We start from the raw sequence: 22,825 nt of genomic DNA on the forward strand, positions 1-22,825 counted from the left end.
AATGGCAGTGCGTGCCAGTGCTCGGGGAGAGGGCCCGTGTGGCCCCGGCGCCCGGATGAGGAGGTGGCCAAGGCATGGTCCCCGGCCCTGAGGTGATGGTCCGGGGGAAGGGGAGTGAAGGGAGTCTGGGGATCGGTTCCCATCGGGCTGCTGTCACAGAGGCTCCTGAGGCCCCACGAGGCTCAGGACGTGCCCAAGAACCCCACGACCCCGAGGGGCGGGCCGAGGACCGCCCTCCGTGTACTTCATGCCGGCACGGGCCAGCCCCCTCCACACACAGGTTCCCCACCCTCCCGGCCCCGCCCCACTCCAGTTCTCTGCAGAACCCCCTTGGGGAGACCCAGCCTGGTTGAAGAAGATTTGCTTCCCTCACCATCTCTCTGAGTCTGGGTGAGCCCTCGGAGTGGTCAAGGGCAGGATCCAGCTCCCACCCCAACCACCCGGCCTTGGTGGGGCTGCCTTTGTCTGGAGGCCATTTGTCTGGCCCACTGCAGGGAGTGGGGGCCACTAGCCCCACAGCCTGGGAGGGGGAGCACTGGTGGCTGGGAGGCACCACGGGGAGGAAGCTGGTAGGAGTCAGGGAGGCTGGCCCTGGGTGAAGGCCTGGAAAGGGGACTCCAGAGATGTGGAGGGGACAGTGCCTTGTGTGTGCTGCAGCCTGGGCTGCGGCAGCTCCTCCCCTGCCCACCTGCTGGAAGGTCCACGGCACTGAAGCCACCCAGGGACATTTGGTGCAAGAGTCTTGGGAGGGAAACCCAGAAAGGAGGGGGCAGGCGCTGCCACTGGGCTCGAATAAACCCTGCACAAGTCCCTGAGCCTGGGGGTACCTCGGCTCCCTCTGAAACCCTCTCCCACCCAGCCTCCCTTTGTCCTCCTCGTCCTCCGTGAGTCTGGTCACTTGGAAGTGGCCTCCATGTCCACCCCCTCGCACTGCCTTCGTCCAGCTGGACTCTACAGTGGCGGATTTGCCAAAAGGAGCTGCAGCCCATGCCGGTTCTCAGGACCAGCAGCCTTGGGTGGGTGACCTACTGCTCTGTGTTCCTCAGGGGTCCCATTCGCAGAACAGCAATCACAATAGCATCTCCCTGAGACGTCCTTCTGTGGGTGGGGGCGCAGGAGCAGCTGGGGCCTGCGGGCCTCACCCTGACCACACACTCGGAGGCAGGCAGAGAACGGGTGGCCTCCATTATGACAGAGGAGGGAAGCAGGTCCTGGAGGACTGGGAGGGTGTCTGAGCCCCCAGAGTGACAGCGAATAAGAGGACAGGGAGCTGGGAGTGGTGTGGGCCGTGCAGATGCTGAGTCTGGGCCCTCCCTGAGGCTGGGGTTCAAATTCAGCCACCGAGCGCAAAGGCACTGAGCGTGCTCTGTGCCTCAGTATCCTCCCCTGGCAGCCGAAGCTGAGCCTCAAGGCGTTTTGGCAGGGCGATGACACCCTCTGTCAAATGCGGCTCACTGTGTCCCGCGGTGGAGATGGTATGAGGATTCGCGCCAAGCCCCAGCGTGGCGCCACGGCCTGGATAAGCCGGTCCTGAGGCTCAGTCCTCCACAGGTGAACAGGCTTTGCCTTCCCAAGTCGGCTGCAAAGAGGGAAGGCCACCCTTCCCTTTGGACCCGCCTCGGGAGAGAGGAGCAATGCTCTGGAAATGCTGCAGGCCCAGTGCTCTTGGAGGCGCCTGCCCCAGGCTGAGCCCTGTGGGAGGAAAAGCAGAACAGAAACAGCCTGGGGAAGCGAACATACAAACAAACCCATGAACAAGGGATGTGCTTGTTGGAGAGAGAGAAAGGGCCCATTCAGCCCTGGGCCCTGGGCGCCCGGTGCTTCCTCCAGGCCTGGAGCGCCGGGCAGCTCGCACATCTGTCCCGGGGCCTGGCTTCCCCAAAGCCACCTGTGATCCCTGGCTGCAGAGTCCTGACACCTCCCAGAGTCAGGCAGGGTGAAGGCAGCTTCACATTCCCCAAACACTCACGTGCGCGGGCGGCCTCTGCCAGGCCGCCTGGGTGGCGTCTCCTTCCCACTTCCTCTTCCTCCCACTCTTCTCTTTGTCTCCTTTCTCACCCTTTTGCCGCTGAAGTCCCAGAGGCAAGCAGTGGGTCTGACAGCTTAAACAGAGAGAATTATTCCAACCATCTCGGGAGAGGAGGAAGAGAGGGAGGTAAAGTGCTATTTATTGAGCACCTACTATGTGCCAGGAAACGCTGCTAGGCCTTTTCATCTGCTACTCCTGGCAGAGAAGGAACTGACGCCCAGAGTGTGAATGGGCTGGGTCTGACTGACACTTGATTTCATTTCTGGCACAAAAGCCACTGGGTGTTGTGGTGCAAACTAGGGTAGAAAAGAGGAAAGGCTACAATGAATGAGGAAGCAGCCGGCACACAGTAGGTGTTCAATAAATACATGCTATGCCTCATCTCGGAGTCTCTACGGTATGTACTGAAGACTCATCTAAGGGACAGAAAGAAAGAATGGCCGCTCTGATTGATTCATTTACTTCATTCAACAAATGTTTTCTGAGCACCTACTACATGCCAGAAACTAATATAGCGTAATAGAGACAGCAAATGCCCCTGCCCTGGTGCAGTTGATGTTCTAGTGTGATGCTAAGAAGAGGCAGTCCTTCCCTGCATTTGTCCGATGCCAATGTGTTGAGTGCCTACTGTGTGCCAGGCTCTGCTCTCTGCCCTGTGTGTTTTCACCACGTTCGGTCAGGCGAGGAAGCAGCAGTGCCACGCTGCGAGGGGGCTTGAGGAAAGGTGTGTTTTCCTCTGCCAGACCAGTTGTCCTAATTAATGCTCCCATCAAGACCCTCCGACCCCAAGGAAGTCCCTGTTTACAAAAATTAGAAGGAACATTTACCGAGGGCTCACTCATACTGCAGAGACTATGCTGCACATTCCTGACGTCACCCGGCGCCCCCAGAACCCCGTCAGACAGGACTGTGGGCTGGACTGCATCTCCCCCCATGGTCGTGTGCTGACGTCCTAACCTCCAAGACCTCAGAATGTGGCTGTGCTTAGAGACAGGGTCTTTAAAGAGGTGGTTAAATTAAAAGGAAGTCGTTTGGGTGGTCCCTGATCCAACCTGACCCGTGTTCTTGTAAGAAGAGATTAGGAGGCAGACGGGGACGGAGGAAGACGGCGGAGACCCAGGAAGCAGACGGTTGTCTACAGGCCAGAGACAGGCAGCAGATGAAACCAGCCCTGCCGACACCTGGACCTTGGACTTCCAGCCTCCAGGATCACGAGAAAATAAATGTTTATCGTTTGAGTCTCCCAGTCTGTGGTCCTTTGTGAGGGCAGCCCGAACAGACTGATACAGGTAAGTGCTATGTCCCAGTACACAAACTGACTCTCAGAGAGGCGAAGCAACTCGCCCAAGGTCACACAGCAGAGAAAGACCCCAGTGGCTTTGGGAATCCCGATCTGTCCGATCGCCAGGCCTGCGTGCTCAGCCACACAACACCGGGCAGGGTTTTGTTCTCGAATGCCTCATGGGCCCGTGTGCAAGATGTGATTTTTAAATGCCTCTCTGCAGGGAAAGCATGTCGGGGGAGGGAGCTGGCCCTGGGCCCCCTCCACACCCACAGACCTGCCCCTGGGAGGGCCCTGCAGCACCCCGGGCAGTGGGCTGACTGCCATCCGGCCCCAGCCCCTGTAGCTTGGCAGAGCTAAAAGAATTCTCCATGCATTCTGTTTTATTTTCTAAACAGTCCTGATCTTCAGAGGCAGTGACCTTTGGAGAAAGAAAGAAAAATGCAAAATATTCCAAAGATAGTGAGTACTCTGAAAAGATAACTCTCTAGACCAGGGCACTACAAGCTTTTCCTTAAAGGGACAGAGACCCTCAGGTGTGGAGGGTCTGGGAGTCTCCATGGCAACTACTGGCTGCTTCTCCATTGCAGCTGGAAGCTGCCAATGGAATATGATGAGCATTTTTGTGATGAGCACTTTTGTGCTCCAATAAAACTTTATTTATAGATGCAAAATTTGCATTCCACATCATTTTCACTGTCATTGAAAGATACAATTCTTCTTTTTTTTTTCCTACCACTTGAAAATGTAGAAATCCTCCTGAGTTTTCAGGCCCTGGGTCAGATTTGGGTTGCAGTTTGCCTGACACCAGGTGGGTGATTGTATCCACCGTTTCTGGGAAGCAGTTTAAGACCATTAGAGCTTGGAGGGCCTAGTGAGCAAGGCCCTCCCACCTCGGCCTACAAATGGGGACACCGAGGCTCAGAGTTGGAGGTGACTTCCGGAGCTCTTGGGGGCCCAGCTCCACCTCTGGCCTCCCAGTCGGAGCTCCTTCTCCCACCTTGGGGGCACAGGCCCCACCATGGAAGCGACAGTGTCTCTTTGTGTGGTCAGCTGCACACCTAGGAGTGACTGTCTCAGCTCCTGATGAAGGTTGCAGGACAGCCACCCGCTCAAGTTCAAGTGCTGTGAGTTAAAGTCAGGGGGCGGGGGGCTGAGGCACAGGAGCAATGCAGGCTGGTGAACTCCCAGCCGGAGAGAGGGCTGCGTGGGGTGCTTGGTGAGCCTTGTGATGGCCGCTCCATGAATCCTCAGGACAGCCGACCAGGTTAGTTACTGTGTTTGCTCTTCAGATGAGACCCTCAAAACCCAGGGACACACAGTGAACAAGGGCAACCCCAGGCCTCAGCCCCAGGCCCTGCTGGCTTCATAGCTGGGTGGACAGTCCCCACCTCACCTGGTGGTCCCCTCAGGCCAGATGTTGGGCTTGGTAATCTGGTCCCGCGGACCACAGGGCTGAGCTAGTTAGAGCATTTCTGGTGCATTCTCGGGGACATTTCTCAGCAAAGGCGGAGCACAGACAGCCAGTGACAACCCCTGGAGGCACAGGAAGGCCTTATCTTTCCGTCACCAGAAACTCAGATGATATCATCACCCCCTTCCCTCTCTGTTCTGTTGAGATGGCTTAAAATCGATCCTGACAAACAGCCACGTGGCAAAAGACATGCTCCACAGGGATACCTGTGGCCGTGGGAGTCTGAAGCTCCCGCAAGAGAGCAGCCCAGATGTCAGAATAAGAGCTGACTTGAGTCGATGACGGTCCATCCACGTGGCAGAAGAGGGCACAGCCGTTCGAGTGAGACCGAGGAATGTTTATAGCTATTGCCTTGGAGAGGTGCTCACAGCACACTACGGGATAAAACTGATTGTACCATCACGCGTCTGGTAAGAGCTCATTTAAATGAAAAACATAGGTATGTGGGACGTACGTGCACGGAAGAAGGTCTGGAATTTTATGTGCCAAAGTGTTAACACACTGTTTGGGTTCATTCATTCATTTATCCCACTAACATTTTTAGTACCTACTATGTTCCAGGAAACATACTAAGAGCTACGAACACAGTAAAAAATACCAGAGAAAATTCCTGGGATGTGGGGTGATTTTTTTATTTTTAGATGGAGCATATATTTTTAGAGCAGTTTTAAGTCCACAGCTACAATGAGCAGAAGGGACCAAGGTCTTCCATGTGACCTCTGTCCCCATGTGTACAGCCTCCCTCACCATGAACATCATCGTGGCGGTGCCTCTGTTACAGTCCATGAACCTGCTTTGACACATCGCAGGCACCCAGAGTCTGTAGGTTACAGGAGGGCTCACTCCTGCCGTCGTTCATCCTGTGGGTTTGGACAAATGTGTGACAACAGGCGCCCACCATGATGGTACCACACAAAGCGCTTTCACTGCCCTGCAAATCCTCTGGGCTCCGCCTGTTCTTCCCCCACCCCCCCACCCCCGCCTCCTCCCTCCCCCTTCATCCCTGGCAACCACTGATCTTTTTACCGTCTTCATAGTTTTGCCTTTTCCAGAATGTCATAGCATTGGAATCAGACAGTATGTAACATTTTCAGATTGCTTCCTTCCCCTTGGTAACATGCGTTCCTTCGTGTCTTTTCGTGGCTGGGTAAGTCGTTTCTTTTTAGCGCTAAATAATGTCTTCCTGTCTGGTTGGACCAGTGTGTCCAGCCACTCACTGAAGAAACTGTTTCAACACGTTATCAGCATAAAACACACTGCGATGGTCGAATTCTGGTTTTCACCACCTCTCTGGAATCCGGCGCGCATTGCCTGCTGCCAGCATGCATATAACCCCACTCGCGTGCTACATTTTCATCTGAAAGTTCTGATCTGCAATTGGATATCATAAGATTCGCAGTTGAAAAAGTGGATTCACAGACCCAACTTGGTCCAAACATTCTTATGAGTTTTCTCATATCTGGATTAAGTATCAGTTTTTTCCGTTTTATTTTCATGAATTAAAATGGAACCAAATTTATAACTCGGGTGCTTGTTTGTACCAGCCCTACGTCCAGTGCTCAAACGCCACGTGTGGCCACTGGCTGTCACTCTGACACGAGTGCTCTAGCGCTGCGTGTGTGCACCATCCACCCGTCCACTCGTTCACTCACCATGCATTTACTGGGGGGCCCTAGCCCTACAAGCCACAGTGAGAAGGAGCACAGAAGAAGCCATGGTTCTGTCCCAGGACAACACCACGGTATCCCTTCTCTCCCCCACGAGTCACTTCTCCTCCCCATGCCTCCGTCTTCCTTTCTGTAAAATGGGCAAAAGGAGGCAGAGTCTGCCTGTGACCCCCGGCGGGCCCACCCCACCCCACTCAGTGGGACTGCTATGGGGGAAGCACAGGGGCCTGGGGGCAGGCTGAGCTGGGTCTGAGTCCCGGCGCTTTGCCCAAGTTCTGCCTCCTCTCCAAGCCTCAGTTTCCCCACCCAGGCCTAGCAGGACGGCAGGGGGTAGCTTTTGTGGAACCTTGAGCTCTGCGAGCCACTGTCCCTGTCCTAACACCCGGGAGTGACGTTGGCTAACAGGAGGGCAGGACAGATGTGAGAGGTCCCCACCAAGCCAGTGGAAGGAAACCGGAGGGAGCAGCAGGCATGAAACAAAGTCTGGGCAGTGAGGCAGGCACAGGTGGCAGGAGGCACGTGGCTGCCCCGCCCTCTTCCCTCCCTGCTCCCTACCTGCCCCGCTGCCTGGCTCTGCATCTGGCAGGAGGCCTTGCTCACATGCTGCTGACTCACCCCTTGAGGGATTCCTAGGAGGGGTGCGAGGCTCAGCACGTCCCAACCAGGGTGGGCGGGAGCAGGGAGAAGGAAAATGGCTCTCAGTACCAGGGCCCCTTCTCTGGAAAAAGACGTCAGCCAAGGGCCCTCTTGGGGTCCAGGCAGCTGGCCCGTGTCTCAGCCCTCCTGAAGGCCACAGTTCCTTGTGGGAGACAGACATAAGTTTACCCTGGGGCCGAGGGATGTGGGCGCCAGGCCGGGCCGGCAGCAGCAGTGACCCTGGCTGGGGCTCTTTGCTCTCTGAGCTGCAGTTTGCAAGCTGGCAAAACGGACATAAAAATACTTGCTCTGCCCTGCCCCTTCCACACTGCCAAGGGCATATGCTGTGCGGGCAGGCCGCAGATCCCCCCAAAGCCAGATGAAGAGGTGGGTGGCGGCGGGGGCGCTGGGGAGGGCGCCCCAGGAGCGGAGGAACCCAATCCTTGCAGGCCGCTGAGCCTGGCTTTGCTGTTTGGAGGACGGAGGGTGGAGGACTTGGGATCTCGCTTACCCACCCCCGCCTCGGTTGGCTTCTGTGCCAAATAACTAAACTGTACCTTCCCCCTGTGGCGAAGCTGTCCTCACGATGAAATGAGATGGTGGGTGTGAGCCAGAGGGGGCTCCCTGACCACGCAGGGGGCCTCCTCCCATCATCCTTACACGTCATCCCTGTCAGGCCTACTCGTCTTGTTCAATTCGTTTGGTGTTTCATTTTCTAGACTCTCAGCTCCATGAGGGGCTTGGCTTTGTTCCCCGCTGTGTCTTCAGTTGCAGAGCTAAAAGAGCCCTCAGGAAATGTTTGTTGAATGAATAAAAGAGAATGAACGGCAAAGAGCATGATGAAAATGGCTGTCCGTGGTCCCAGGAGGTCTTGTGATTCCAGAACAATTAGGAGGGCCCCAGGGAGACCCCAGGGGGGTCCTAAGGAGGTTAGTGAGTCTAGGCTGATGGAGCAGAAGGTCCCAGCAGCCTGAAAGTACCAAAAGAGAAGAAGACACTTATCCCAGGTGTCCCCGAGGAGTAACTGTGACACCAGAGAGGGGACCCACAGCAGAGCGGGCAGGACATGGGGACAGGTTCCAAGGGGTCAGAGTACAGAGGACCTTCTTGGGTCTGGCAACATGTGGGCTCTGCACGGACCACGGGGGCTGAGGTGCCCTCGTCTGTGAAGTGCGTGGTTGAAAGTGAAACAAGCATCAGGATGAATGAACGTTATTATCACACAGGGAAGACAGCAGGTTGGGCCCAAAGGGTGGATTTTTGCTGCCTTGGACGTTGGCTGTTGTTGTTGGTTCCTTGAGGAATCACTTGGATGGAGCGAAATGCACAGAACGCACATGTCATAAACACATGTGCTATGGCTTTGCACCATAAAACTGCCAATCAAGACAGAGAATCCCTGTCCCCCCAGGGACACTGGTTCCCCTTCTGGGTCAGCATCCAGCCCTTCTGCAAGACGTACCCTGATTCCGACCTCTTGCTCTGTCAGTGGCCTTCTCCTGAACGTCACAGAAGCAGAATCACACGGCGAGAGGAAGCCCACCTGGACTTCTTCATCCATTCCCAAGCCCTTGCCACGCTGCTCACAGAGAGAGAGCCCCCAAATCGTGGCCTGAGCCCTGTCCCCACGGAAGTCCCACAGAACCCTCCCAAGGTCCCTGTTTCACAGTGGAGGACACTGAGACTCAGATAAGCCTGGCAACTCACTCGGTGTCACACAGCTCCTTGGCGCCAAAGCCAGCTTCAGAATGTGGTGTGGCCTGCCCACGGCAGGGCCTGCTCCCAGCAGGGGCTGCCTGAGGGGTTCCTAAAGGAGAAGCCATGGTGAATGGGCCACGTCATCTCCTTAGCAAAAGTCTTGTCTTTGCCGTAAGCAAGCCCCGTCCGTGGTGTCTGTGTGTCCAGGGTAACAACACACCTCTGAAAGAAGCCTCGGCACCCTCAGGTGCGCACGTCCCTCCTTAACCACCCCGGGAACCTCAGTCCCCGCCTCGCTGTCTCCCACCTCCAGAGAACCTCCCTCCTCGATTCCCTGCTTCTTTCAATGGCCTGGAAGAAATGGCAAAGCTGTCCACCCCAGGAGCTTTGAAGGCCTTGCTTCCTGCAGTGCTGTCCGTGCGGCTCAAACAGCATTACAAAAACGCTTGACGGGTCTGGATGTTCTGCCCCCATGGACTGCAGTGAGGAGCCAGGGACTGCAGAGCTCTGGGGTCGCCACCAACAGCGAGTGGGCTCTGACCTCCAGAACCGCTTCTGCAGAGCGGGCCTACGGCGGCCGAGGAAGCAGCTGGAGACCAGGAGGACCGGGCCAGGGCCAAGCTCAAGAAGGGGGCTGCCCGGGGAGCTACCCTGGAGCCAGGGCAGACCCTGCTTTCTCTGGGCGCCTGGACAATTCAAGGGCCCTCTCTTGCTCTGCATCCCCTCTCTCCCTCCCTTCCTCCTTCGTCCCCTCCATTCTCTCTCTCCTCCCCCTCCTTTTACTTTCTCCTTCTCCCTCCCCTCACCACCCCAGAGACGCTGCCTTTCTTGCCCCCCTCCCTCCTGCCTGTGCCCACAACCTGTGATTTTAAAACTCTCAGGGCCCTCAACCTGGTCATTACTGGGTAAAGTGCCAGCCAGTTGACAAACAGCAGGATGGTTTTGAAAACATTTTACAGTGCGCGAATCTGGGGGAGGCGGGAGCTGTAATGACTATAATCCAGGGCAGGGAGTGATAAGGGTCTCGGAGATAACAGCCCTGCTTCTTCAGTCAAGGTCTTGGCCCTTGGGTGTCCCCAGTTCCCTGGAACAGAGACCTAAGCAGGTAATTATGGGGGATGAGATAAGCGTAGTAATAGAGTCTGCACAAAGATGATGCAGGCCAAGGAGAAGCCAGAAACTTTGCTCAGACCCAACAGGAAGCTTGCAGGAGGCGGGGGCAGGGCTGGGGGGCATGTGATCTGGGGCCGGTAGAACATGCCGGAGCCTGAAGAGCTGGCGGGGGTGCGGGGGGTGGTTCCAGGCTCAGGAGAGGCAGGGCGAAGGGGCAGAGGCATGGAGCGGACTGCCTTGATCTGGAAACAGCCAGATGTCCAGGTCTGCGTGCCAGGAAGCACGGGCTCTGCATTGGTCACCACCCCGTGCTTTCTGGGTGACCGGGCAGGACAAGCGACTCTGGCTGTCTGAGTGTTCGGGTGACTGGGGAGCATGTTCCCTATGCTCAAGGCTCCTGTCAGAGTCGGGGTGCTGCTGACGGGGGCCCCACTGCTCTCAGGGCCTGCATTTCCGCTGGGGCTCCCTGTCTCCCCCACCAGAGGAACCCCCAGTGCCAGGGTGTCTGAGACCGTGGTGTGCCGTCAGACCCCTTCATGTCTAAGGAAGGGTCACAGCTACCATATACTGAGCACCTACTGTATACCGGGTGCTTGGCAGGCTTCATTTCCAACCCTCACAAGAACTGCAAGTCGAAGTTAACATCCCACTTCACAGACGAGGAGACTGAGGCACAGCGACAAGCTACAGTGCCCCAGGCTTGCAACGGCTGGTAAGGGACCCAGCTGGGGTTCAGACCCAGACCTATGCCTAGGTGCAGGGGTGCTCAGGAAATGTTTGAGGACCCTATGGCTGTGTGTCAATGAGGAGTAGAACACCCAGAATTTGAGCATTAGACCCTAAGGGTGAAGGGACAGGTCACCAGGTAATCCTGGCTGCTCCCTGACCATCTTTCCACTATTGTTCCTTGATTACCCCCCAGCCATGGGGAACTCAATCAGGAAACCCAGGTTCTGGGCCTGGTGGCGGAACCTGAGGACCTCGAGGGCGGCCCCTGTCTGGGCCTGGTCTTCCGTCTGAAACACCATGGTGTAGATCACTTCAATTAACAGACTCTGTCCCCTGGGTAAACGGGAGCGAACATTTTATTGTAGACAGGGTACCTATGGCCAAGACAAGCAAGGCAGGAGCCCAGCCCTACCCTGGAAAGTGGGTCATGGGAGAAAGAAGCAGATTCCTTCTGTTTTGTTTTGAATCGGGGTGGAGAAGGGGGGGAGGGGGGCAAAGTGTGGAGAAGTGGGTGCCGGGCGTGGTGTGAGAAAGGCAGCTGCCAAGAGCTGCTCTCTGCTGGGTGCTTGGGTGGCCAGGGAGTGGGTGGACAGCTAGGGGCTACAGGGTTAAGGAAAGAGGACCCTGTCTCCGCCTGATGTGGAAACTTCTGGAAGTTCCCTGCCCCCCTCACCACTGCAGGATGTATCGGAACCCCCGCACCTCTCCTTCCTCGCCTCCTGCCCCTTCCTCCTTACTCCCACTTTCCCACCCTGGCTGCAGCCCTCCCACTGCAGGCACCTGTTTCACGATCTTCTCCAAGCTGTCTGGGACATGTCACCGCTTCTGCCCCTGGAAAGTCCTCCTCGTCCTGCCACCTCCTCCAGGAAGGACCCAGGGCCTCCTCGGAGCCTTCCCCCGAGCCACCTTTGAATGCAGTGAGGTGTGTGTGATGTCCCCTCCCCTGACGGGGCCTCTCTTCCTGGGGCCGGTCCAGGGTGCCACTGTCCCCATGCTGAACAGGCATATAGAGCAGTGAGGACAGACGCACACATGTCCCAAGCACCTCAGACACCCCTTGGACCTGCCTCTGATGGCCACACTGCTGGGGAGGAAAACAGCGTGGGGACAGCCAGGGTGACACAGATGTGGGCTGGTTCCTCGACTCCCCAGTGGTGCCCTGCTTCTTCTTCAAGGCCTGAGCCAGCCCACAGCTGTGACCGGGAGGATGGGAGACCAGGCTCCTGGCCACGGAGGTAGCAGCCGACTCAGTGGGTGAGGGGCGGCATCACAGCTCAGTCTCCGTGGACCCCACCCGCCACCCTCTGCCTTGGGGGCCACAGGGGCAGACGGGATGAATGTGCCATTAGAGGAGTCACACCTTCCGCAGCGGTTCAATCACACGATTTAACGGAAGTCTTATAAAAATCAAAATCGCCCTCCCGAAGCTTTGAAGGAGCCTGTGAGTTGCAGCCCAGGACAGACGCCTTGGTACGGCGACAGGCTCATGTTTCCTGGAGACCCACAGGGCCTGCTCCATGAGGCCTCCCCGCCGTCACCCATGTCCCCTGTGGTCTGCTTCCTGGTTTGAAGACCATGTCCCACATTCCAGGAGCCCTCTCAACCCTGGACAAACCGGGACAGCTGGCCTGCTGACACCACAGCTACTCGGGGGGAAGCCACGTGGCCCCCGGACCTCACCCGAACTGCTGCCAACCGTGTCCCGTTACCGACACGTGGGCCCCTCCCCTTGTCCTCGCGCCCGCTGCTCCAGCCGCACTGGCCTCCCTGCTGCCCCTCGAACACGCCGTGTTTCCCATTCGGAGCCTTCCTGCGGCTCCGCTTCTCCCAGAATCATCTTCTCCCTCACGTGCGCATTGCTGTCTCTGTCCCTTCCTCACGTGCACCCCTTCCAGGGAGGCCCCTTGGCATTTGGCCTCCCTCTCTGACGAGAAGGGTCCCCAGGAAGGGGGCCTGCAGGCCCTTCCCCGCCTCTGAGCACCTGCCACTCCGCACGTCAGCAGGTGGAGCCTGAGTTGGCTTTGGGCTCTTCCCACCCGTACGGGGTGGGAACGGCAGCAAGCCCGTCCAGGTCTACCCTTTGGGAGCTTCCTCCTGCTGAAAGCCAGCTGCCCAGCAGAAGTGTGAGCGGCCGAGGCCAGCACGAGGCAAGGAAGCCTTCGCTGACCGTGTGTGTGCGTGTGTGTGTGTGTGTGTGTGTGTGTGGTTGGGGGTGGGGTGGGGAGGCAGCACTTAACAAAAGAGATGCCCGGGCAGCCCCACCTGTGCAGCCACCTGGGAGGAGGGGCCCGCTCTGCCAACGAAGGTGCCGTCCCAGCTGGTGCGGCCCCTGGGGTTCCACGTGCAGCAAAGAGCCACCCGGCTGAGCCAAGCCTGTGCTACGGGATTCTGAGAAGTAATAAATGGACTTCATCTTAAACCGTCCCATCCGAGGGTTTGTGATGCACTAATTAATAACGGGAAAACTGCCATGGGAATAAGTGCCGCCAGCGTGCAGGCCGGCGCCCCAGCTGCCGCGTGGTCGTTGGGCCCCTCCACCCCCTGCGCTTTCCTAGTCTCCAGCGTGCATCGGTGCAGCCTGGAACGCGTAGAAAATCGAGCTCTCGAGCTGCCCTCGGGAGATGCTGGGCTGGGGAGCAGCGGTCTGTGCGCGTGCTTTGTGAATAGGTTTTTATTTTTTTAGAGTGGTTTTAGGTTCGCTGCAGAAGTGAGCAGAAAGTAGAGATTCCCATATCCTCCAGCCCCCACACAGGCAGCACCTCCCCCCTTATCAAGATCCCCACCAGGCTGGGAGGGGGAAGGGGGGGCCTTTGTTGTAATCAATGAAACCTCATTGACACGTCCTAATCACCCGAGGCCCATAGATTCCAGTGGCCTTCGCTCTTGGTGTTGGACCTTCTGTGAGTTTTGACAAATGCGTAATGACATGTTTCCAATTCGACAGCATCATGCAGAGTAGCTTCACTGTCCCAAACGTTCCCTGCGCTCTGCCTCTTCAACCTGCCCTCCCACGACCCCGGCCGTGATCGATCTGTTTACCGCCCTCAGTTTTGTGGTTTCCGGAATGTCACAGCGGTGGAATCATACAGTACGCAGCCTTTTCAGAATGGCTTCTTTCACTTATTCATATGCGTCTCAGATTCCTGCACGTCCTCTCATGGCCCGGTGGCTCATTACCTTTCGGTTCTGATTAGTATTCGCTGTCTGGGTGCAGCTGGTTACTTATCACTCACCCGCTGAAGGACGGCTTGGCCAAGTGATCTGTGTTTTCACACGCCCTGCAGGTGACTCCGATGTTTGCTAGCATTTAAAATCATTCTTTTTTACAATATAGCTCCACAAAATTAACTCTGTGGCCATTCCTTGGCTGTTTGGATGTCCTTTTTCCCCTCTCTTTTCTTCCTTCTATTTGGAGGGCCCTAAAATGTGACTTCTTGCAGAAAGTACCCTCAGGTCCCCGCAGTCTGAAACAATGGCTCCCTGGGGCTGTCTCCAGGGGGCGTCTGTCCCTGTGGTGCACTCTGTCTGTCTCTGCTTGCCACCGCCCCCCCTCGACCCCCGACTGAGAGTTCTTGCAGACGCAACAGGTTTCCTCCAGCCCCTGGCTCCAGGCTGGGCTTACAGTGGTGAACAATAGATGCTCTAGGCTTGGACGGTGCAAGGGGTCGGCAGTCTAGGAAGCTCCCTGTCGGACTCCAGAGAAGCTGGCGACGTGGCAGAGTGATTTTCATCACGTTCCTGGGAGCGACATCTTACAAACACATGTCTCTCCAGACCAAAATGCACTTCTAAAAACAGAACTGGTAAAATTATTTCTTTCTAACAGCGAGGAAAAAAGGGGAAAAATAGCATCCATCAAGCACTGTCCATCTGCCGGCACCGTCTTTGCTGTTCTTCTGTCTCATTATTCCTCATCCCCCAGGTGGATATGTGGGATCCTTCCAGGGGACGGCAAGGCTCAGAGGCGCTCGGTGGCTCGTCCTAGGCCACAGGGCCAGGGCTGCCATGCTGGCCCAGGGGCCTGGGACGGAAGTGCTACTCTACTGGGCCAGTCCACTCAGAGGAAGGACCCAGTGGGGGGAGAAACAAACTTTTTGCAGGCACACGCCCTTCTTCCCACAACCCTCAAACTGCCACCTCTTGTGGGGGCGGGGGCGCCACATCTCCGGCAGTTTCTGTCTTCGAGAGGCATCACGAGGGGCATGGGTGGGGGGCTTGGCAGAGACAAGCAGAAATGTTCCTCGTCCCACAGGCTGTGAGCTGGGTCAGGCCTGCTCTGGTTGGGCTCCAACTCGGTTTACAAGTGGAAGCCGGAAAACGGGTGCGGTGCCAGCGAGCAGGCTGCTCCCCCTCTGCAGAAATAACAGACTCCACAGCGTTGCGAAGAGCCGGGGCAGGCGGTGTGGGCCGAGGGCCGCGCCGTGCCTGCCCAAGTCCGTGCTTCTGGGTCCTCGCGTGCATGCCCGGGGTGCATGGGTTGTGATGTACAGGTAAGTGGGTAAGTTAGTGTTTAGTACGTCTGCCGGGGGACCTGGGCTGGAGATCCAGGGGCCACCGCTCACAGTGGGGCTCTGGCATTGTTCTAAACCTCAGTGACCAGCTCTACCTCCGGGTGGCTGTGAGGATTCGGGGACACAGTGTTAGCCGCCCTGCTCAGTGCTGGCCCTGGGGGGGGCTCCGCGGGTCTCTGTGACTGCCAAGTTGGATCTGGCACAGGGTTTTCACACAAGCTGCTTCCAAACTGTCGCAGCCAAACTGGGAGAATCTGGCTCCCAGGGCTCGAGAGAGAACAGTGTCAGGGGTGGAGGGGGTGGGTAAACGCACATCACCCCAATTCCAGCTGCAGATCTTTGTCCCCTGGGCCAGGTCTCCCGGCCCCGCCCAGACTCAAAGGCCCAGACTGTGCTGAATAGAGGCAATAAATGTTCCGAGCTACCCTTAGGTCAAAGTCCTTCTCTGGAATCCACATGCCATGTTTTCCAGGAGGCAAAGCCGACCCCATCCAGTGTCCCCGCAGGGTTGTGAGGGAGGTGACACATGGCATGCCCATGGTGGCCAGAGAGCACAGGTGCAAACCGGGGTCCAGACTCAAGCTCTGCCCCTCGGGCAGATCCTGGCTCCCTCCAGGTCTCCATTGTTTCCTTTCCCAGAAGAGGTGAAGAAGGAGAAGGTCCCATCTGCTCTGAAAAGACCTGCAGGAATGCACGCTGCCTCCAGGTACAGAGGAGGCGCCGCAGACTGCGGACAGTACCCTCCACTCACGCTAAGGCGGCGTGGTCAGTGCCTCACTCAAGGACGCTGGGGTGGTGAGGGGCAGGGCTGGGAAGTGAGCCCCAGAACTGCCGGGTGGCAAGCTCCGCACTCCAATGCCCCTGCCCCCCAACCTGCCCTGCATTCCACCCCCTCTGCCCTTAGGAAGGTCCCATCTCCCAGGGAGTAGAGAAGGCACTCACAGGTGGCCGAAATCTCGGTGGGATCCAGTACCTGCAAAACAGCACAAGGGAGGCGTGGGCGGAGAAGGCCCAGGAGGGGACAGCCCCATTTCAGAGGTAATGTCCAAGCTTCCAGGAGGAAGTGGCACAAGGCAGGGTCTTGCAGAATGACTGGGGCTGGTGGGGGGGAGTGGGCTGGACCCCGGCCTGCTGGAGCCCGACGGTGCCCTGGCTTTGGGGCAGCTCCAGGGACGGCTGCTGGATGGTGGCGAGGTGGGACTTGGCCACCACCGAGGGCTTTGGCAAGGCTGCACTGGGAGCCCAAAGTGGTGTTCCTTTCTGGATTCTTCCACACACCCCTCCTTCCTCTTGGCCCCATGTCCCCACCCTCTTCCCTACGCCGAGTCCTGGTGCCCCTGAACTGGTAGCAGAACCAATACTGGGGGTGCCCTCTTAGCTAGGCACCAGGATGCATCTGGATACGGAGGCAAAACTCTGAAACACGGGACTAGAGCAGAAGAGGGAGTTGCTTGAAGTCACACAGATGGTAGGGGACGGTCAGGATCCCAACTGCCTTCTCTCTGGTTCCCGAATCCAGCATCTGTCCACTCAACATGCTGCTGTGAAGGCTGAGGGAGCCTGTGTGGTGGTGAAGACAGGCCCAGGAAGCGGTGGCTCGGCCTCCTCAGTGACCGCACGGCAGTGTAGTGACTGCACATTAGCCAGCATCTGGGGTTCTTCGCTGTATGGCCTCTAAGGGCTTCAGGTCATTGAACTTCATGGTCAATGGTGCCGCCCTGTACAGGAGCCACTATTACTGTCCTCAACCTCTGTTTCACAACAGGAAGCTGGCACACCCAGTGTGAGTGGTGTGTCCAAGGGGACATGCTCTCTAGGACTTAAAGGCAGCCTGGATGCAGCTCATGGCCCTACCAGGAGCAGTGTCTGACATTGGCCAGCCTGGGCCCTGTACACACGGAGGCTGAAATCCAGCTTGAATCCTGTTCTCTGGGGCTGTGCCTGCTGGCTGATTGGAGGAAGGGGCACCTTGGTACAACCAACATGCAAGGTCAGCCCGGCCAGGCCTGTCCTCCTGGGAATGGCAGCTGCTGACCACATCATGGTTGTCATTATTTGCATGATTGATTTTTTTAAAAAAATCATGACGTTCTCCGAGCCATCTAGGAGCAGAGATAAAAAATGCCAAGTGCACGAAGGCTGTGAAATGGAGACCTGGCACCTGCCCCAGCCGGGCAGGCACTTGAACATCACCCTCTGAGATGGCCTTCCTCCAGCAGACGGAAGTGAGCCCGGGGCAGGGAGGCTCGGCAGGCCTGTCTGGGTGGCGTGTCCACACCGTCGTCCCGGCTGTCCCTCTTCTAGGAATCGGTCTGGCTGATATTCCCATTGGCCTCTGCCGAGATCTCTGTAGGAGCATTGTCTATAAGAACAGAAAACTGGAGACCACCCAAAAAACCAAAGGGGAGGTGGATGAGATCATGAGGTGCGTCCAAATTTGGAGCACCAAACAGACTTTGAAACGAAGGAAGTAGATTTGCTTATAACAACAACGAATGGCACAAGATTTACTTCAAGTGTAGAATATTTAGTACACCGTGAGACCATTTGCATAAATATTTTGATGTGGGTGTATATATTTAATCTATGTTGAAGGCAGTCAAGCGTGGGATTAAGTTCAAGTGTTCTGGAATAAGACCGTTCGGGTGCAGGCCTGGTCTCCCACACCGGCCAGGTGAGTAGGGGTGAGTATGGGTGAGTTACTTGACTCCCATGTCTCAAGGTTAAGTGCTTAGACCCAGAGCCAGGTGTCTTGGTTTTGCCACGTCCTTCCTGTGTGACTGGGACCAAGTGACTTGCTCCTGCTGTGCCTCAGTTTCCCCATTGGAAAAAAATGAGCTTGCTGATGATCCTTTCCCCCCCCGCCGGGCACAAAATAAGTGAAACCACATGACACTGTCTTGCAGCCTGGAGCCTGACTCGACCCCAGGAGTCTTCGTGAGGTTGAAACCTGAAGGAAAATGCTGGAGCAATGGGCACAGCCGACCCTGGTCATCAGGTCTCTGAAGAGCATTTATTGTTGAACTTAGACATTTCATAACATTTGAGATTTTTGGAAAAAAGCATTACTTTTGCATTCAGAAAAAGAAGTCATGGACTTCAAAAGAAGACACTAGCAAATGGCCCTCAAGAAGAGGCCTGTGTGCCTTGCACTGTGTTCCCTGGAATAAAGGGGGGTGCACTCGGGCCTCAGGGGGGTGCCCTCGGAGCCCTGCGTGGCAGTCCTCCCTGCCCCCCACCCTCCAGCGCCCTGTGCTCCTCACTGTCACTGTTCTCCCCCCTGGGCTTGTCCCTCTACTGGCCAGCGTCTCCCAAAGCCCCGGGAGCTCACCAAGGACGAGGATCGCGACCGCTCATGTCTCTGCGTCTCCCGGCCTGGTCCAGTGCCTGGCCACAGTGGGGGTCTAAGGAGGGTTTGCTGAGCACTGGGTCTCAGGCGTGTTACCCAAGGGCTTGTTGAAGGAACTTCCTTCTGCAGCCTGACAGTAAACACATTCCCATCTGACCCTTCAGGAATGCTCTTGGCACCAGTTCCCGGGTCAGGCCCTAAAAATGAACACTGTGCGCTAATTACACAACCAAACAGAGCCTTCTGGACTCAGCCTCCAGGCGGCTGACCCTCTGCTCGGCCGTGTGGTCAGCCAGCTGAGGCACCCTCTGTCCCTGGGGAAGGGACCTTCAGCCCCTCCAGTCCCGGGCAGCAGCCGCCAGGACCTCCGGGGCAGACAGACTGCGGACCTCAGAAGTGAGAGACCCACTCTGCTTATTAAACAGAAAGTTTTATTTCCAGCCATGAGTGCAAGAGTGTGCTTGTGGGCAAACAAAACAGAAACAAAGATAAACAATAGGTAGGACTGGGAACAAAAGGTAAAATCACCCTTTTCTACCTAAAGTTTGTATCTGGCTTTTATTTTGCCTCTCACAAATCTGGAAACTTATTTCTCCCTTGGAAAAAACCCACTGGGACAAGCATGTTGCTGAGGGCAGCTGGCCCGGCCGGGTGCACCACAGAGGGCAGCGGAGTCGGGAGCCCGGAGAGCCACCCTGGACGTGGGCGGCCACACCCTGCTCCAGCCCGCACCTGTCTGCCCTGCGGGAATGTGGGCCCCAGGACACCAGGGTCCCCGCTTTCGAGTAAAAACCTGGAGAGCTGGATTTTTACTTAAAATGTATCAGGTTTTTAAAATGCTGCTGCTGGTGGTGGGCGGGGATAGTCACAGAGAAGGAAATGAACAAACATGTCTCTGTGGTCCACACAAAGCCCTTGAGTTCCTGGTTCCTGAAGCTGCCCCCCTTCCCCCACTTTACAGTTGAGCCAGCCCATGGTCACTGGGAGTCAGGGGGTGGTCCAGCTGGAGGCCTCTGGTTTTCCAGCCCAGCCTCGGCCCTTGAGGCCCAAGGTCTGCACACCCCAGTGGTGGGGTCTCTCACAAGAAGAGCCACGCCCGTCTGCCTGCCCTCAGATCCCCAGCCCCCTCTCTTCCAGAAAACCTCATGATAGTAGGTTTGTGCTCAACGTGTGATAGTGAGTCCCAGGCTGTTAGGTGACCCCCACTTGTAGCCCCAGAAGGAAGTCCAGAGGTACGGGACTTGGGCCATTACAGAGACACTGGGGTCAGGGGAGATGAAGGCTTCTCTGCAGTCGGAGTTCAAAGGCAGGAGGACCGAGGGCAGCTTTGGAGGTAAATCAGTGAGCTAATGCCCCAGGCTGTGGGTGAGGGTTAACTCGCACCCTGGGCTGGGAGGAGCAGGACGATGGGAGATTTCATCAGGTTAACTCCAAGCAGTGAGCAATTTAAAAGGCATGAATCGTTTCAGAACGTTTCCATTTAATATTCTTCAGTGGGAGTTAACCACAGGTTACTGAAACCACTTACCAGGAACTGAATCTGCCTTGGTCTTGAACTTCCCGGTGCGCAGAAGTGTGAGAAATGAATATTTGTTCTGAAGCCACCCAGACTATGTCTTTGGTTACAGCAGCCTGAGCCGGCTAAGGCAGGGAGGAGGCTGCCCACACCTGGGCATTAGGGGACTGGGTTTGCGTCCCTGGCTTGCTAGCTTTCCCGTCTGTGCAGGGGGTACATGGCCTCTAGAGCGAAGGAGATGTCTGCACCAAAGCTGACTGGCACTGGGGGGCCCCATAAGGATAGCTGCCTAGAAGCACCCCCCGACCACAGTGGGGGAGGCGGGGAAGCCCGGGTGGGAATCTCACGCAGCAGTTGTCAGGAAATGTGTGGGGTCTGGGGAGCACGGATATACGGGTCCCCTCCCTAGTTATCCCTTTGCCAGCTCTGGCCCCGGCTTTGCGGGGGTTTGACCAGTCAGCCCAGCAAATGCACTTGGACATGGCCCTGTGCACATGTGCATTTGGCGCTTAGGCAGCACTTTTGCTGTTCAGGTTTTTGTTTAACTAGAAGAGAAAAATAGACACTTACTCCCTGCCCCCATATACCCTGCATAACTGCCCAGCTGACCTTGGCCCCACTCAGGATCGAGGTCAGCCAGGGCCTGTCAGCCCACCCTGGTAGGGATAGGAGCTGCATGTCCTTGTGCCCAGAGTGCCGGGGCCGCCTTCTCGCTCTGCCTCTGTGGATGAGAAGGAGGTGCCCTTCACAGCATCACGGTGAGGATTCAAGAAGATGATGTTCGTGCCATGCTGTGTAAGAAACTTGCTCCGTCAGATCAGCGCCACTATTAACAACATGATCCCTGAGCCCCTCCGCCAACTCACTGCCCTCCCAGCCCCCTCCCCCTTCCCCCACCCTGGGTTGGGTAAGATCCCTCCTTGTCACTCCCGGGCCGTGCTCACCCCTATAAAGCATACCCCACGATGGACGCTATCATCATTTTTGTTTGTGTTAACGTTGAACACCTCCAGGTCTTCAGATCCCAGGTCAAACAGCCCTTGGTCCGAGCCAGTTTATTCTTAAATGAATAAATAATTCATTATTCTTAAATGAACGGATAATTGGGTGAATGAATAAATGAACCGTCAGTGACCTTTCCAGCTCCATGGGGAAACGCTCCAGGTCTTCAGCAGTCGATAGGGATCTGTGCCTCACTTTGCAGGCCACGCCTTAGACAACGATCGCTGGGCTCGAATGCATTACCCAGCGTTCAGTGGACCGGACAGCCTGGCCAGGTAGAGGCCAGAGAGGACGTGGGGGCCAGGCCCGGGTGCACAGTGCACCCCCCACGGAGGGTGAAGCAATACTGCACGTGCCTCTGTGCTCTCATTCAACCCGCCCCCTCGCAGTGGGCTGGCTGGGCTCCCAGTCCTCAAAGATGTGCCTTAAACTGCCTCTGAGGGCTGCTCCGGGTGAGTCGGTGGGATTCGGGGCATCGGAGTTCGGACCCTGTGAAGGAGAACGACTTTCCCGCCGTGCCCAGATTCCCCCACCCCCTTTTGGAAACTCTGCCTCCTATAGTACCACTGAGACAGATGGGCATTTTTATTAAGGATCTTAATGACATACCAAGACGGGACCCAAAGAGGTGGCGTCTGATTTCCCTGTCACCAGGTCCATGCTTTATTTTTTGGTCGTTGTGTTTCTATTTCTTGAGAACAGCACAATGATCATCTCTGCACCCACTCCTATAGTCAGTATTGCTCCCATTTCGCTTTTCTTCTTGCTTCTTTGCTGGAACATATGAAAGTGAGAGAGAGACACCACAATCACCTACCCTCGAATGCTTCAAATGTCTTCTAAAAATGAGGGCTTGTTTTTACGTAACTGCGCCCCACAGTCTCTCCCGGAAAACCAACAACGCATTCCGAGTGTCCTTTCATACCCAGTTTGTATTTAAATGTCCAGCAATGTCCCCCAAATAACTTTAACCGAGGCTTTTTTGTTTGCTTGTTTCAAATCAAGTTTATACCGGGCACCGTGGCTGATGCATGTTGAGCCCCCTTAACCAAGAAGCCCCTTTCTCCTGCCTGCAACCTCTGTGTTTTGCATTTTTGATGCTGACATTGGCCTCTGGTCAACAGCAGGCCATTCTCAGAGAAGGCCTCGCACCCTGCAATGGTCCACCGGCCCTTCGTCCACCTAGAACTGGTTCCCAGCTTGGGCTGAACTGGGCCCTGTTCAGAGCTGGCTATGACTGGCCGTTAGCGAAGGGACACTCTATGACACCCTCAGAGGTAGGGGGCGGCACACAGAGCCAGGGTCCAGGAGGCCCGAGCAGAACAAGCACTCGTATCAAAGGGAAGCCAGCGTTGGGATTGCTCCTGCCTGTTACCCACCGTGCCACCTGCTGTCCCGTCCCCTGCCAGGTGCACTGTCTCACCAGTTTCCCCTTCCCTGTCCCATGAGTCCACTATCTTCTCACCTCACGAAGGTCCAGGAAAAGCCCTAGGCACCCGTGAATTTTTCCTTTCCCTCTGCGCTGGTTCTGTGTAAATCCTAGATGGATGAAAACTTTCACCATCGCAAAGAAAAGTAAAGAGTAGAAAAATCAGTATGTAAATAGGAGAATAAGAGCAGAAATACGGGTGAGGAATATTGTACTTCGTGGAGGTGAGGATGAGCTTGAAGTGTGACCATGAAAGCTGACACAGGACAGGCTTGGTGTCCGCACAGCCTCGCACAGGTCTGTCCACACCTGGCTCCATGGGCCTGTGGGTCTCCCTTCCACGCAGAGGGGGAGAGCCAGAGAAGGGTAGGGTCCCAAGGTCAACTGCAG

The 22,825-nt window shown here is 56.4% G+C and overlaps 1 long non-coding RNA gene across 1 annotated transcript; it reads right to left on the bottom strand.

Annotated features, from left to right (window-relative positions):
• Positions 1 to 353: 353 nt before the first annotated feature.
• LOC128626749 (uncharacterized) lies at positions 354 to 2,244 on the bottom strand. The gene is made up of 3 exons (XR_008390797.1): positions 2,183 to 2,244; positions 1,970 to 2,102; positions 354 to 1,692 (listed from the first exon to the last, which is right to left on the bottom strand). It is a non-coding gene; the product is annotated as an uncharacterized LOC128626749 (long non-coding RNA).
• Between the last annotated feature and the right edge of the window lie 20,581 nt (positions 2,245 to 22,825).

The sequence above is a fragment of the Artibeus jamaicensis genome, unplaced genomic scaffold (assembly GCF_021234435.1).
Source record: "Artibeus jamaicensis isolate MK-2021 breed Jamaican fruit bat unplaced genomic scaffold, CSHL_Jam_final scaffold_916, whole genome shotgun sequence".
Classification (NCBI taxonomy): Eukaryota; Metazoa; Chordata; class Mammalia; order Chiroptera; family Phyllostomidae; genus Artibeus; species Artibeus jamaicensis.